The sequence below is a fragment of the Toxorhynchites rutilus genome, chromosome 1 (assembly GCF_029784135.1).
Source record: "Toxorhynchites rutilus septentrionalis strain SRP chromosome 1, ASM2978413v1, whole genome shotgun sequence".
Lineage (NCBI taxonomy): Eukaryota > Metazoa > Arthropoda > Insecta > Diptera > Culicidae > Toxorhynchites > Toxorhynchites rutilus.
The window spans coordinates 80,719,003-80,735,963 of NC_073744.1; the positions used below are offsets into that span (position 1 = coordinate 80,719,003).

Sequence of the window (16,961 nt, forward strand, 5' to 3'; positions counted from 1 at the left end):
TTATTTATTTAAGGCTCATTAGCATTTTAGCTGTAACAGAGCCGAATTTTAATCGTGTACATGTCACATGGTTATCATATCTATAATTAGCACATTACACAGTTGCCATTCGCCAGTATTCCTTCTATACCATTACATATGGTACATTCACACAGTAGCCATTTAGGCGTAAGGGTATTCTTTCTGTTCTTCCATTATCCAGTTGGACCACCGGACAGCGGAGACAGTTGTTTGATCATTGTTGAGTTATTTATAGAACAGTAGCCCGATGTGTCTGGCAGAGCAGAGCAGTTGTATGGATGAATCGATCTTATTTCGACCGTGGATCGATCTCCATCGCTGATGATTGTTGCGTGGACGTAGCTATTCTGTAACAACACAAAGATGGTCAATGAGGGCCCTGAGTTTTGAACTCACGATCGATCGCTTACTAAGCGAACGCGCAACCAATGTGGCTACGGAGACCCCCTTCGTTCTGATTACATTCAGGAGAGAAAAAAAGCCGAGGTGTGAGGCATATAAAAACGATACAAACAAGGCATCGATGCGCCGAAAATGCGAGCGTTAATTCTTTTTAGACATCCAATTTTTGTCCACCAATCCTGCACATGCTCGTTTTCTGAAACTGTGTTCTCCTTATGGAGTAATTTCACCTTTAGGGTGCGGAATTTATTCTCCAGATATTGTATACTCTCATCGTAGAACCCTGAAAACGAATGTCGTCCAAATGAAAGAGATCAATTATTGCATTATAAACCCTTTTTTATCAGCAGCACCAAACGATACTGCGGCGTAAAAGTTGTCATGTACCTTCGTTCCGTTTTTTGTTTTAAAGAGGCTTTAAACTTTCCAGTTCATCTACCTCTAACCTATGCATCATAATGTAAAAAATTAGTTTCGAGGGAAGCGTGTTTGAAGTTTGGTAACAAGGCTGCACTAGATTATATACTGCATCACTAAAATGCCTATAACGCGGTACAGAATGTAAGTTCTGAAAATTCCTTTCTAGGATATTTTCTTGAATGTCTGAACTTAAGAAATACGATGAAGAAAAATGTCGTTTTTTTCAAACTTTTAGACTCGAATTAAAGGGGTATTCGCGTGTTGTGCTGATGTTCTACAAGTTTACATGGCAAAATTATAACGCACAATTCTATACCTCATCAAAATAATTTGCTCCACCAATTCAGAGTTTCTTCAATTGTTCATGTAAAATTATAAAGTGAGTTAGATTCACTATTGGAGTTTGAAGGATTGATAGCGTTAAGATTAATGTTCCTCTTGATAGCTCACTACCAGGATAACAACCTAAAACTCACAATTAGAACGACTATGTTTTATTTCCTTCCACACTTATTTAGTTTGTCTCCAAAATCTTGTTGACAAGAAGGTTTCGCCTCAAACAATTTTTTGTAGCGTTTTTAACCGGACCATAACTGAATTGTGCAGTGAAGATTTTGAAGAATATCAAACCAATCAAATCAAAAAGAAAAAGTTCACGCTTCCTTTACTGTCGATTACTGTTATTTTGGGTGGAAATATTAACAACAAAAATATCCTACTTCTGAATTCATGCTAAGTAACAGAAATTTCAATAATGAGAAAACGAACCGCAGTCCACCGACTCCAATTTAGCGCAACAAAACAAGTATGCTAAGTCAGCTTGGGTCTTCTTGCCGTTAGCGCGCCAATCGTGTCTTTCGCACACCGGGGCTGTTGCGCGACATTGGCTGCTACGATCGCGCCGTCACATAGTTGATCGGAGTATACAGCAATATAAAACCGCGATGCGACAACCGCCCCTAACTCACTTCTCGTTCATCCGTCGGTAGAGCCGAGTGCAGCTCAGGATTTATTCGGACAAATAACAATAAAACTGCAGTGCGTTGCATCTTTTCCAACTCATCTACTGATCCAGAGGAACCTGTTCCCTATCACACGGATGTTTTGCTAACCCCTCCCAGTGAAGCAAGTGTACAGTGATTCTGAACGGGATCCATTTTTTTCCCGATTGTGTATCCTTTTGTCCAGAGCTAAGAATTGATATTCTTTCAAAGTCGGTAAGAGACGGTAACACGCATACACTCGGGATTAGAAAACGTGCCAAATTTCAAAGTGCTAAGCGATTCAGGATCTTTGAAGCTTGCGGGAAGAATAAAACTTAATTTAGGGGTTGCAGCAGTGCATTGTTAGTGCGACGAACTCGCGCCGTTGTAAGTGTTGATACAACGGAAGCTGTGCGATTTCCGGAAAGTGAAGAACTTTTTTTTCTCCAAAACTCGGCATATTTTCGGTGAGAACGAGAAGTGCTAGAAAGTGTCACAAAGTGTTGAAGCAAACTTCCTGCGGCCAGTGATTGTCAATCCTTCAGTGTTGAGAGCCTGGAGGTATCAGTTGTCCGAGCAGTCGAAGATCCACCCTTACTAAGGTGAGTTCGATGAGTGCATTGTGAAGAAAATAATTATGTTTTTGGATTTTTGGGTTTGGCATAAATTATTTAGCTGACAGTTTTTTTTTTATTTCTCTATTGGATTACGTGATTACGTGAGTGTGCTTGTGGGAATATTTGTGCAGGATTTCGTAACAACAGGGCGTTCGGTTTGATTTTATATCCATGCATGCTTGTTTTTGTCTTTTTGGATAACGTGGAACGCCTTCCAATCCGTGCGCCAGTTTTGCTATGGGTTATGACAATTGGAATGACCACCACGCTCTAAGCTGTCGCACGGATTCCAGGACAAAGAAGACAAATCAAAACAGCATTTGAGAGATACTTTTCGAAGGCCGCGTGCAGATCGAGCTGTGCGCAAACACGCTTCTAGATATTTTTGATAGATATTTTTGTGTGAATACATTTTAAGAGACCTTCGATTTTATAACCCTCCATTGCGTAATGAGATATGTGCAAAATCATTTTCTATTGACAAATCTTTAAGTTTGTGATCAATAATTCGTTCAATTTTATCGGTATGAACAACATTATCTCTATAACTTCCTGAGGCAACTAGAACAGAGTTCTCGAATAAGTCTCGAAACTAGTTAGTGATTTCACAACGGATATTCCACTGGTATTCAAATTACTTAAACTTGTTAGTACAGGTTTGCTCGTTCATAGATGAAATACATATTCTCCTCTTACTTTCTAATCGAAAACTGTTTTTCATCAAGTTACTTATTGAGTATGTTCGGAGGACTTTTTCTACGCGGGGGATAAGTACCTGGTAATAAAAAAAACCGCGCAGATACATGTCAAATCAGTCGGCCGCTGACCCGACCCTCTTTGATTTTATTGAAACCTGGTAAGTATGATGGAAACTACCCAAAATCACAATTCATTATCATATGACCACTTTAAATTAAGACTGACTTTTTGAAAGGACCAAAGTCAAAATCATTTGATCTTTCTTTCTAAAAATCGTAACTCAAAATCCAGATGTCCAATTCAAATATGATGTTTGAAAAAGTTGTTGTGAAATTAATGGACTATTTAGGAAAAGTAACATTTTGAATGCACTGTTCAAAATCTTATTCAAAAATTTAATTTTATATCAAAAACTTTTATATCTCAAAACACTCCTTCGATTTTTTTTGTATATTCTTATTGAAAAACCCAATTTGATAAAATTGGCATACAGTGGTGCCGTGTCGCACTCCTCAAAATGGAGATATAATTTTTTGAAAATAAATGAAATTTCAATACTTTGTGAAATCGTAACCATTAAAAAAGTAACATAAAAATTTAATCAACATGGGATCCAACATGAAAAACTGTATATAACGTTTTATTCTAGGAACATACGTTCTCGAGATCGTAATTATCGGACGGCTCCCGTAGCTTATCATGCAAATCCAGGTCGATAAAATAAAATCATCTGTTTGACTCTGATCATCGGATTGATGGATGTTGTTATAAATTTTTGCATATGTCGGGTGCTTGTCACATAGCCCTCGTATTTGGAATTGACTGCTATCGAATGTATAGTCAATTACATAAAAACTATCTTCAGTACACATTTCACCAGAGAAAATGAATATCATGTGTCAATGGAAGTATCTATTGTTATTAGTGAATTTCATACAGATACCTACTTTTCAGTAGAAATAGTGGATGCCATGTTCCAAATTGTGGAAGACTCATATGTGGCTATAAATAACTTCCTGCATCAAAATCAGTTTTCTAAACTAGTTATTTCACAATATAAATTTGAAGTTTTGGAAATTTTCATCCCAATTTTTCAATCTTTCTGTATTATCAATTTTAGGCCCAATTTGGATTATCTTCATTAACTTTCACACCAATTATCTGTTCGATTTTTTTTGAAAACTACCATTTCACTTTCTTGCATTGTGTGTAACCAAACAGCCATTTATGCCAAACCGATATAGTAGTTCTCAGATTTTCGTGAAAAGTGGTAGTTTTGTTCCTTATCCCAAAATACGAAACCCGTATTTTTCCATTTTTTTTCATTAGGATGCCCATTGCCATTTTAGGGTGGTCTGAAAAATCAACTTTTTCACCTTTTATCCGCAAATACCTTTTTTCAAAAATTCATAACATTTGAATTATTGAATCGGTTCAAATAATCGACATATCAAATTAAAGTCAATGAGGTGGTCTTTTTGATAAAATATTATACTTAAGAAAAACAAATTTTGTGATTATTGATTGTATTTGTTCTTTTTTTATAGATTACATGGTTCAAGAAAGAGGGCGCTATGACGAAGTTCATGCAAACTCGTCTTTGAAGTTGGCAGGACAATCTTAGGTAGCAGTGAAACGTTGTGGGTGTAATCACATGGGTCTTTTGAGCAACTTTTCATGCTTGAAATATTAAAATAAAAAATAGACTACTTTTTGGAATGGGTCAACCATTTTTTATTGAGATTATACAAAAAATATAACTTAAAAAGTGTAACACCTACAAAATTATAGTTTGACCAGAATTTCATATATTTTTTTTGAGAATTTAAAAAATACGTTTTTGAGAAAAATGAATTTATTTTTTTTAAATAATTTTTGTTTCGGCGAAATTTAAAAAAAACTTTGTTTTTTTACGAAAATCTGAATCATTTCCTATATTTTATCCTTTGACCAGAATTTTGTAGGTATCATAGTTTTTGTGTTATATTTTTCTGTAAAAAATCAAGGAATTTTGTTTGGACCTTCCCAAAAAGTAGTTTTTTTTTTTCAATATTTCAAGTATGCAAAGTTGGTTAAATGACCCATGTCTTTCATTGCACTCACTACGTTTCACTTCACAGACGAGTTGACATGAAATGCATCTATATCTTTTTATATTTTTTCTACCGCGCCTCGATTGAACCTTCCGGAAATACGTTTCTTGGAATCGAAAACGATGAGGATTTTGATCATTTTCTGTTCCTTCGCGATCCTTCGTATCCGTCAGAACCACGTTGTAATTTTTGTGCAGAATTAATTCTCTGCTTTCATCGCGATGCAATTCAGGAAATTTTGCATAGGATTTATAGAGAAAGATTTTATAAACAAACTGCTGTCAAAGATTTCAGAACTGACCACTGGGAGCGTTATACTGGACAAAGAAGCATACCGAATCTGAATGGGAAGAGTTTTACTATTAGAGTCGTCTAAATACAAATACAAAAATAGAAATAAAGACTTGCCAGTTTTGTATACATGTCCCACACTATCATTCCATATTTCATTGCACGTTTTCAAACGAATGCATGCGAAGCAAAAACTATCCAAAGGTCTATAGAATTGATTAATGATTTGATGAAAATGAAGGTACTCAATGTGTTTTACCTTGTCTTAAAAAGGGAGATTGAACAGACACACATTTTGATTTTGAGAACAATTCTTCTTATACACTGCGTTTCACAACTATAGAACCACTCATTTTTTCTGAGTTTCTAGAGATATGTAAGAAGTCGGCTGAATGGAAGTATATAGTATAGGATGTGTAGGTGCACTCGTGACCGAGTGGTTAGCGTCTCACATTATCATGCCGGGTGTTCGGGTTTGATTCCCGTTCTGGCCGGGGGATTTTTCGTCAAAGCAATTTCCTCCGACTTGCACTGTGGTCACGCGTATTCTAGAGCTTGTCACCTTGGAGTCCGAGCATGTATAATATGAAGAATGTAAATAATGAATTGTGCTCATTCAAAAAGGCTCCCAGTTCGCTGACGATGTACCTGGTTTTAGCCGAACTGATGTTACTGGAGAATGTGTGGATGATAGTTCGATGAAGCTGACGTAACTATCTGTCATTGAACAACGTAAATATATATTTGTTCTGTTTGGAAAACTACGGATCAATTATTTGGACATAGTTTATACCAAAATACTAAAGTCGCTATTAAAAACAGGTTGTAGCAGTGAAAATTGAAGGTTACATGCATTTTTATAACAAATTCAGGAAGAAAAAAAATACAAAAAAATATTCAGAAAAATTATTTTTTTCTGCATAGGGCCACCCTATTCGATATTAAACATACGGTAATCGGTATCCTGGCGATATCATATATAGTTTACGACCTATTCTCATCCCTACCATGTTTTCTGAGCATAGAGTTCGACCACGAACATCGTGACACGAGATTTTTATATATATACATAAAAATCTCGTGTCACGATGTTCGTGGTCGAATAATAATTTTTTTTGTGTTATGAAAAGCGCGTTCTAATTACAGGTTGGAGTCGATTATATACAGACACGATTATATATAATTCGAATATATACAATTTTGACTCGAATGTATACAGTCCGAAATAAAAAATTTTTTTTAGCTCAACCCTTCAACGTTAAGGTGAAATTTGAGTAGCTGTTATATATATATGTTACAGTGAGGTAAAAATCGCGATTTTTGGAGATTTTGCTTGCATTTTCGTCAGGAATTGTAATTGCAGTGAAATTAAGAAAGAAAGAATAATCAAAATGTGTTTTCGGAATACGAGGCAAAACGTATGATTTAGGATGCTCATGGAAATTTGAATGCATTCTAAGTGGCAAGCTCTAGAATACGAGTGAGCACAGTGCAAGTCGGAGGAAATTTCTTTGACGAAAACTTCCCCCGACCAGAACGGGCATCGAACCCGAACCTCCAGCATGTTAGGTGTGACGCTAACCACTCGGCCACGGGAGCACGTGACTCGTGTCGCAGACGTTGAAGTTTGAGTTTTTGATAACCGAAAAATCAACCAAGGGGGAGTACAGGAAATCGTGTCTTGAAATAGCAAATTGAAACATCAAGATTTACAGTTATGTACCTCAAAAAATTATTTTTCGTAGTTATTCTTTAACCACACAAATTCAATTGAGAGCCCTGAGTTTCGAACTCACGGTCGATCGCTTAATGAGCGACCGCGCAACCATCGTGGCTACGAAGGCCCCCAAGTGATCGGTTGAAGATTGTAGAAACGGGGAAGGTGAGGGAAGCTGAACAATTTTTAATAAAGAGAGGAGGCAGTCTGTCCGGTCCAGCGCCTTTTGAAGTATCGATCGATAGAAATTTTCCGATGACCTCTCGCGTACTGAAGAATATTTGTGGTATATTGAGGTTGGCAATTTATTCAGGTACGATTCTGTCAAGAATGATGAGTTATTACTTAGCACGTTGATCCGTAGTTTTCCAAACAGAACAAATATATATTTACGTTGTGCAATGCCAGATAGCTACGTCAGCTTCATCGAACTATCATCCACATATTCTCCAGTAACATCAGTTCGGCTAAAACCAGGTGCATCGTCAGCGAAAGAACAACGAGAACAAGTTTGTCAAATCCAACACAGTTTCAGCCGCCACCCGTTGAAGCGGATGTTGATGGGTGTTTCTATTGTGTTTTTGCGCTGGGAGATGTAGTTCCAGAAGGTTCTCGGATCAAGTTTGATGCTGTTCTCATGTTGCAGTCCGGCATTTCACCATGGCTGTTCGAATTTGTCATGACGAGAGTTTCTTTTAATCGGTATATTGTTCCGAATTATTTCATACAGTTTTGCATAGAAAGAGGAAACAGCATCATCAATCATATCGCCACGAACGATTTCGGTCCATTCAACCTCGGAAATGATTTCATTCAAGCACGAAAAGTAAGCTCGATTGAAATCGAATCTCTCGTCGTTGACACTCGCATCAGCCACGCAAGCTGCAGTGGCTTGGAAATGACGCAGGAGTGGATTATGATGACGGTTAATTTTCATTAGAAGCATTGGCGGTTCAAGCAAGTTAAGAATCTCTTTTACTGCTTTGAGTTTAGTGCATTCAGTTGTGGATAACACAGTGAGAATAACGAAAGCCAACACAATTTGTTACAATGTTCGAAACTGCGAATGGTGTTTATGGTCCCGATACCAATATATGCTAATCATTTAATTTTGCTCTCACCTCTGGTCATGTATTTTTCGTCTACCCAATATATCATTGATACAGTAATGCAAACCGGCAAAACAGTGCAATCCATCACACATCTATGAGGATGATGGTTCCGACAAACCCATGAATCAATATTGGCACACTTCACACGCACTCGTGCCTCTGAAACCCCTTCTAACAATATCGCCAAATTAACCCCTCTTTTACACTCAAATATCCGAAGACACACTCCATGTCACAACATTGTGTGACACAGTTCGCAAATATCTTTGTACTTATCTCTCGCGCACGCCGCATAAATCATACGCTCTATAACCCCACGTAAATACAAGCCTATGAGCAAATCCCTTTTTTCCCACCAGCCGCCACCAGCATTAGATAATCGACGATTAACGAAAATATGTCTGAAAACATTCCGCCGGGTGGTGGCAACAGCAGGTCTTCCTCTCTCTTCTAATGCGATATCGAGGTCAAAATTTATGTAAACAAGCCGAGAAAAGGTGAACAACGGTCGCATCTGATCAGACACCAATTTTAAGTATTCCATTCGGTGGAGATGGTTGCCAGTTTGAGTGTTTTTTTTTTTTAATCCGGAGACTTGGCTAATGTTGTTCTGAAAATAAAGATGAAAACGGTGACACTTGCGATTCTATTGCAATTGGGTATCCATAATTTTCAGTTAATTTGGCACACTCGTATGCGACCGGTCAAAGTCTCGGAAATTTACCTGAAGGCAATAACCGCTGGTAGGTACACTAGTGGGACGGACAGGTTTCGGGCCGTGTTTAATTTTAATACCGTAAAGTTGCACATCGACATCGGCGATCCGTTGCTGATGCGGCTTAAATGGTGCGTTGTGTCACCGTTTATTTCAACCCAATCGAGTGATTTTTCTTTGCTAGCTAAGTAACCTTTTTTGCTCTTCCTCTGCTTCCAATGCGACGATTTTTCGGGTTTCATCATCGAAAGCACACCACCTCCTGCCGCAGGTGTTACTAACCCGTGATTGAGGCTACTATTCTATGCCGGTGTTTCGCGCGCGTTCCCATTTGTGTTAGTGTTTTTATACTAAACTAGTTTTTGAGAATACTAATCCGATCGCATCTGGCGTGCAAGGCGTCTGCGCTGAATTTTGAAAACTCTTCCATTGGCTTAATTGTGAGTGGTGGAAGATTGCAAATTAATAATGCATTAATTTATCGATCGGATGATTGCTAAGAATTTCAATTTCATTTCGTATACACGTGCGCGACCTTTCGGCAAGGATGGTCTGGCGAGCTTTTATCTTACTTGTGGAAGAATACTAGCAAATACTCTCAATATCATATTCTATAGGATGATAGCTTCCACTTCAAGCACTAATGGGTGCGATCGCGGAAAACGCGTTCCCACTCGGTGCAGTTTCAATATTTGTACACGTAATTTTGAGTCACCCAGATTACGGTAAACAAACGTGTCGCGTGAATGTCGTTTGAGGATTGTAATAGCCCGGAAGCCCATTCAGCTTTGGCGTCATCATTTCGCTGACGGCTGCGCGCCCTCCCAATGCTAATGTTTACACATTTTACACGCAGCTTATTGGTCCCGAAAAGCAAGCATCTTTTTATTGTTTCATACACCTAACAGTCAACAAAACTGCTGATTGTTGGCTAACATCTTCATCGGATTCCGGATTTGTGTGTCGTTCCGTTGAAGCCGGCTCTTCGGTCATCACACTTTGGCGCCAATGAATTTATGGATAATTATAAACGGATAAACTCCAATGAAAATTTGTGAAACTATGACTCAGCACCCAGAGTTCCGGCGAAAAATTAATGCATCAGTGTGTAACGCCCTGACCTTACTACTCTATCTATCGCTAGCGCAATTTCACACAATGCTTTCGTTCCACTTATGCATGCATTTTTCCAACGTCACCGGATTTCTGCTGACTTGAGCAGATGCTAGTTGACGCGATCGATGATGCAGCTCGAGCATCGAGCCCTGAAGGACAGTACCAGACCGCTCATTCAATTGTCTTGAGAAAACGGTGGCCGTGGAGTTGTGCCCTTTCACGAGTCACACTGTGGACGGAAGGTGGCTTGCCGGTTGCTGGGGCGATAATTACTTTCGATTTTCACGGCTACGGATGACACAAAAGTGGACAGACCTTGGAACGAAAGTACACTTGACAAACAGAAATTTGGACGCTGTCACTGGAAAATAAGGTTCTTATCTAAACCAGGCCTTTTTGAGAAAATTCTCCCCAAACCACAAATATTCCATCTCCAAATCTACGAGTCCAAAAACTAATGTGGAAGCTAATCCCATAGTTTCACTTTTTCAGGGGAACTTTTCTGATAAAAGAAATTCATCTTGAATAGAATTTCTTCATACTGGAAGGACTTACGGAACGCGTCATATAATATTTCAACTCGGCGGTAGGTTGATGGTTTGAGGAAAATATTTTCAAAAAAGCCTGGTCCAGGTAACTTTTATCAACACGTATGTATAGTCAGAAGTGCAGTGAAGTTTTTTAGAATAATTTACTTCTGTTTTGCATCAAAAATTGAGTTTGAGTGATTGGCATCAATTCATAGCATCCGGAAAGTCAAGGCATGGTTTATTGAATAGGGGCTTCAGATTCTGGATTGGTCAGCTTGTTTACCAGATCAAAACCTTATCAAACACTTATGAGGAGTGATAGTACGGATAGTAGAGGCAGTTTACAAGCAGTATGAGTGATTTGAAGAGCTTGAAGGAACAGTTTCCTCTGCGTAGAACGAGATACATACTACAATATGGCGCAGCTTGGTCAAAACTACCCCGAATTGGTTATTTGAACTGATTGAGAACTAATGATGACCTATGAATTAGAAACATATTGTAATTCATGTGAAATCGTCGTTAATTTTGTAAAGGAGTGAGAGTTTCCCCATCTGCTTCTATAGTTATGAATCACTAGGATTTTTGTTTTTTGAATGTTTCGCGCCTGAACACAACAATAAAGTTCAAATTGCCAGCCTTTTAAATAAAGATAGTTGTTATATCCTACACTTCAATTCAACCGACTTCTTTCATATCTCTGGAAACTCAGAAGAAATTAGTGGTCCTATAGTTGTGAAACGCATTGTACTATTATAAGTAGATAAACAGATTTATTCTTGTGTTATGAAAAGCGCGTTCTAATTACAAGTTGGACTCGATTATATATAATTCGAATATATACAATTTTGGACTCGATTATATACAGTACGAAAAAAAAATTTTGTTTTGTAGCTCAAATATGACTTTTTTCAAGAAAAAATGTTACCCTTCAACGTTAAGGTGAAATTTGAGTAGCTGTTAAATGTACGGTGAGGTACAAAACGTCATTTTTGCTTGCATTTTCGTCAGGAATTGTAATTGCAGTGAAATTAAAAAAGATAGAAAAATCAAAATGTGTTTTCGGAATACGAGGCAAAACGTATAGTTTAGGGTGCTAATGGAAATTTGAATGCATTCTGAGTGGCAAGCTCTAGAATACGAGTGAGCACAGTGCAAGTCGGAGGAAATTTCTTTGACGAAAAATCCCCCCGACCAGAACAGGCATCGAACCCGAAACTCCGGCATGTTAGGTGTGACGCTAACCACTCGGCCACGGGAGCACGTGACTCGTGTCGCAGACGTTGAAATTTGAGTTTTTTGATACCCGAAAAATCAATCAAGGTACTCCCCAGGAAATCGTGGTTTTCAAAAAATAATTTTTGATACCAAATGTCTTAAAATAGCAAATTGAAACATCGAGATTTACAGTTATATACCTCAAAAAATTATTTTGTTACCAAAAATCGACTTTTCAGACGGAAAACGACAGAGTGCCAAAAAGTCAATTTTTGACAAAAAAAATATAAGACATTCGGCATAAAAAAATTATTCTTGGAAATTAAAGTCTGCAACACTAGAAATCCTCATTGAACCCTTAAACCATACGTTTTGCTTAGTATTCCGGAAGAAAACCCACAGTCCTACAGTGTCGATTTTTGACAAAAACAAATTTCGAGTTTATGGTTTGTTGTAAATTACAAAGTAGTAGCCATTGAGGCGTAATAGTATTATTTCTGTTCTTTCATTGTTCAGCAGACCGGACAGCGGAGACGGTTGGTATATTCTTATTCTTAACAAGTAATTGTTTGAGTATTTTTCATTACGTGAGTTTTACCTCTACTTTAACGAATCAGCGGTAAGCTTTCTCATTTTCACTCCAAAAATATTGCTGTTAAAAAATACTAATCAAGTCGGGTAAGACGGACACCGAAGGGGAAGAGGAACATGTTGTTTTAAAAACAATTTTTCTATTCCTCTTTTTTAAACAGATGCAAACGTAGCGCTAAGACAACCGAAAGTCATGAACGTACCAGCGGATGGAAGAAGCTGTTAAGGGACGAACACAGCTGCGTTGAATTCCAACATTCCAAGAACACTCATAAGGTACCTTAAAAATCCCACTGTGTAACACCGCTAGGACCACTTCCGCCAGCCTCGACCTAAAGTAGAGGTTATATGGGAAGTCCATGACGGAAGTCGAAAATTGGCTTTAGAACTGGCGGAAAATACGGATTGAAACTTTCGTGCAATAAACCAAATCAGATGGCTAGAAAATCCTGGCTCAGTGGTTTTAAAACTTAATCTGAATCTGTCATTCCGGATGCCGGAAGCTATTTCAGACATGACAAATGAGAAAACTTATAAGGTCCTTCTAGGTGATTTTAGTCAATTATTTTTTGTTCAATAATTTTAAGGCCTATTTGTAGACCTCCAAAACTTATTGAGTACATCAACTTGAATTCAAAAATATAACGTTTTAGTTGGTGATTATCTTTCCCACCCCAGTTGCCCATATTTCCCTTCAAGGGTCGGTCTTTCCTAACACATTTTTTTCAAGGATGCCGGACACATTCATTTTGCAAAAGGTGTGCCCAAAAAACAAATCTTCTTTTATATGTCACGGTGTTTGTGGTCGAACTCCTCCGAAACGGCTCGACCGATTTGGATGAATTTATGCACACAAGCTTGGTAAGCATGAGATAGGTTGTAAACTATACCGTTAGGATACCGATTACTAAATATTTAATACCGATTAGAGTGGCCCTATACAGAAAAAAGTATGATTTTTTTTTCTAAAATTTTGCTTCGAACAATATATATAACATAAAATTCAAAACCCCTGTTGGTGATCGTTCGTTAGAATTTAAGAAAAAATTGAGAATCCTATTTTGGATTATATAAAAATTAGAATCCCGCTACGATCACTAAAATTATAATGACCCAAAACGTTTATAGCTAGCTTGAAATTTAAGAACGATTGCTTATCAGTCGCTATTTCCGTTTTCTATCTTTCCCCCACCCGATCGTTGCGAAGGAAACGGCGACGATCGAGATCGATGATACGATAGGATAGTCCTAGATAGAATCGTTCAGTTACGATCGAACGTGATAGAATAAGTTTGCACATTTTCGAAAAGTGAGGTTTTATAATTCATCTTTTGAGCTTGACATTTTAACGCTTAGTAAGAGTTCCCGAAAAGGACTTTATCCATCATCGCAACGGATTCCATCACAGGTTCGCCGTAACAACCACATACTCTATTTTTAATCGCGATTTCAGTATTTTTGTATATACAATATTCAAATAATATAACCTTCATTCGTTTTTCAAACAGAATGAATTCTTGTAGTTAGTTAAATGATAAATGGCGCTATGCACGTTACACGGAACTTTCATCCAAGTAATCCCACTTCCTATAAAGCAGAGATCGAAATTCTCGCTCAGCTGCGAGATAAGTATTCAGTCAATCAATCTAGTTTTTGATGAGTTGTGCAATGTTGATGCCACAGGTACTTCATTCATTATGAACATCGTCATTCATTTTGGAATAATATTTATGAATAGCTAAATCAGACGAATAAAACAAAGGAGTGCGCTCGATGAATTTTATGTGTATCGTTTGATGTCATTCTTTGATGTCGTGAGCTGTGCCAACAAATCATGGTCAATATGTACGCGAAGATAGAGAGCGAACGACTGCGATTCCTTCGACATAAGTGATGTTAGGAAGAATACATTCAGTTGGGAAAAGCTATCATGAGCAACGCCGACACAGCGTCAGAGTCAAAATTATCCGAACGGATTGCATTTTTTTTATTTTGTAAGCCGTTCGACTCAAGTCCAATCGAGTTGTGCAAATGTGGCAACCTTGCGACGCAATTCGACATGAACAACATTGAGCAAAAATGTAAAATGGATATTCGTGAGGAATACACACGCTTTGAAAACCCATTTTTTGAATGAAATTTAATTCTACGTATCAAATATGTGTGAAAAAGCAACACATTTTCTGCAATTGGGGAAAACAACTTGAACGGAAATAGTGTCTGACGATGATTTTATGTTATGGATTTTGTGGAAATGCAAGGAAATTTATAGACAGAAAAGTTAATACAATCAGTTTTCATTAAAATTTCAACAATTCAAAATTGCTTTCGGGTCTGCCAATCTTCTTCTTCTTCTTGAATGGCGTTAACGTTCCCTTGTGGAACTTTTGCCGTCTCAACGTATGCATTAACTAGCGTCATTTATTAATACTTGGTCGAGATTTCTTAAGCCAAATAACACGCCTTGAATGTATTCCGAGGGGCAAGCTCTTGAATACGCATGACCACAGTGCAAGTCGAAGGAAATTTCTTTGACGAAAAATCCCCCGGCCAGAACGGGAATCGAACCCGAACACCCGGCATGATAATGTGAGACGCTAACCACTCGGCCACGGGTGCACTGCAAATCTGCCAATCTGATAGAAAGTAAATTGCTCCAAGAATGCGGATGAATTATTTTGACGTTCATTTCACGACAAGGCAAGGTTGCCACATTTACATAGAACGATTGAATTTGAGTCGAACGGATTCAGGAATGCAAAGAAATTCACGAAAAACATCAACTTTCACTTAAGGTGTCCCGACTTTACCACCATTCCCTTACGTAATCTTGACACGTTGAGCCCCGCGTCGGCCGACATAGAGCTTTTTGGCAGGAAAACGCTGACTGACTGGGACTTGCAGTTACAAATTAAGAAAATAAAAATATTTATGGTTTGTTTTTTTATGTTTTACATAGTGTGACTACTTTCTAGTCGAATCTCCGATTATTTTCTATGTATACAATAAGTATCTTTGGGAGCTGGGACCGACACTGGTGTTGTGCAAACGCTCGTGATGTGCGCTGAATGGAAAGCGCAGCAAGAAAAGTTCGAGGCTCAACGTGTTAAAGCTTCATGTTTCTAGTTCTCTCTAGTAGTCAACCGATCCTTTCACTGACAAGGAGCTACGAAGAGCTTCTCAAGCCCAGGTCCAGGGAGAAAAAAACTCCAACAAACACCCTCAGCAACGTTCGGAGTCTTTTTGCATAGCCTACGTATGATGAGAGCTGTGTTGAGTTATTCTATAAAGATGTGTTATAAATTTCAGAATGGTTAATGAAATCGATTTTGAGCTGTCCATCGCACTGGTTTCAAACTCAAATTCAGAGAAAACCACAGGTTGTTTGTATCTTCTCAACTTATCAGATATTTCTATATAACATTTGGTTTTCAAAATCTCTGCCTCTGTCATCCGCTGTTCGAGGATGTTTATTCATTGATCTGTGGCAATTCGAGCGGTGTATCGTCCGCTACAACAATATCATTTTAGAGAAAAAATTGCAACCTTCTTAGACGTAGTTTTAGTTAGTCATAGTAACTGAAGGTTGACCCTGTAGTTTCGGAGATCGAATAGACCGATTGAATTCAGTCCATATTCGAGGTTTTCAGTTGTCAAGCGCCAGACTGTTGCGTTAAAGCTTTCATTAGCATTTTATGTGTAGCACCTGAACATATGAGAAAAATCATAAATTTGCAATAAATGTTTTTGTTCAGATGAATGCTGAATGATTCATATTGGATCCTGATGCTTTGGCTGTTGCCACTTCCGCCAGCTCTGTTCGTCTGGCGGGCAGTAATCGCGTTGGGGCCTTTGTTTTTTTTAGCATGGGTGCATTCACCTTCGCCATCGGATTTGCGTTTCGAGGCCGAGTGTCCATTCTATTGTTAACGTCTCCAATGTCATATAGATTTATAGTTATGATTTATACACCATAGGTGGGGTAAAAAAACAAACTTTTATTTACCGAACTTTGGATTATAAAGTCAACTTAGATACTAACTCTAGTTCCCTGTCGCTGAGCCTTTTATAACTATAAATTTCTAAGTCAGCATAATTCAATCTTGGTTGGTTCCCGTTCATGATGTGTCGTGTTGCATCTGGTTCTCCGGATTCTGCTGACGATGTCTTCTATGGCGATAGCGCTGGAATTTGTTTTGGCATCGTACGGTTCGTTGGAAATGTTTACATGATGACTGCGCGGCTCGATGATTCTCTGACCTTGATGTGTAGTGTGGATTGTTGTGCTGCTGGGCTGGTTTCCGTACATAACTTTATATCTACAAATGTTGCACCTATCTTAGGCCAGATGATTCAAAATCACACCAAATAACAAATCGTATCCGCCACCGTTGTTCAGTTATATCCTTCTCGCGGAGTTGATTATGAAATTAGGA

At 38.1% G+C, this 16,961-nt stretch overlaps 1 protein-coding gene across 1 annotated transcript in view; it reads left to right on the top strand.

The window, feature by feature from the left end:
• The first annotated feature begins 1,820 nt into the window (after window positions 1-1,820).
• The window catches only part of LOC129761913 (elongation of very long chain fatty acids protein 7), an 82,390-nt gene continuing 67,249 nt past the window's right edge, over window positions 1,821-16,961 (top strand). The window contains exon 1 of the mRNA XM_055759759.1: window positions 1,821-2,428. The gene's annotated coding sequence lies outside the window, so the exon portion shown is untranslated. The remainder of the gene's footprint in view (window positions 2,429-16,961) is intronic.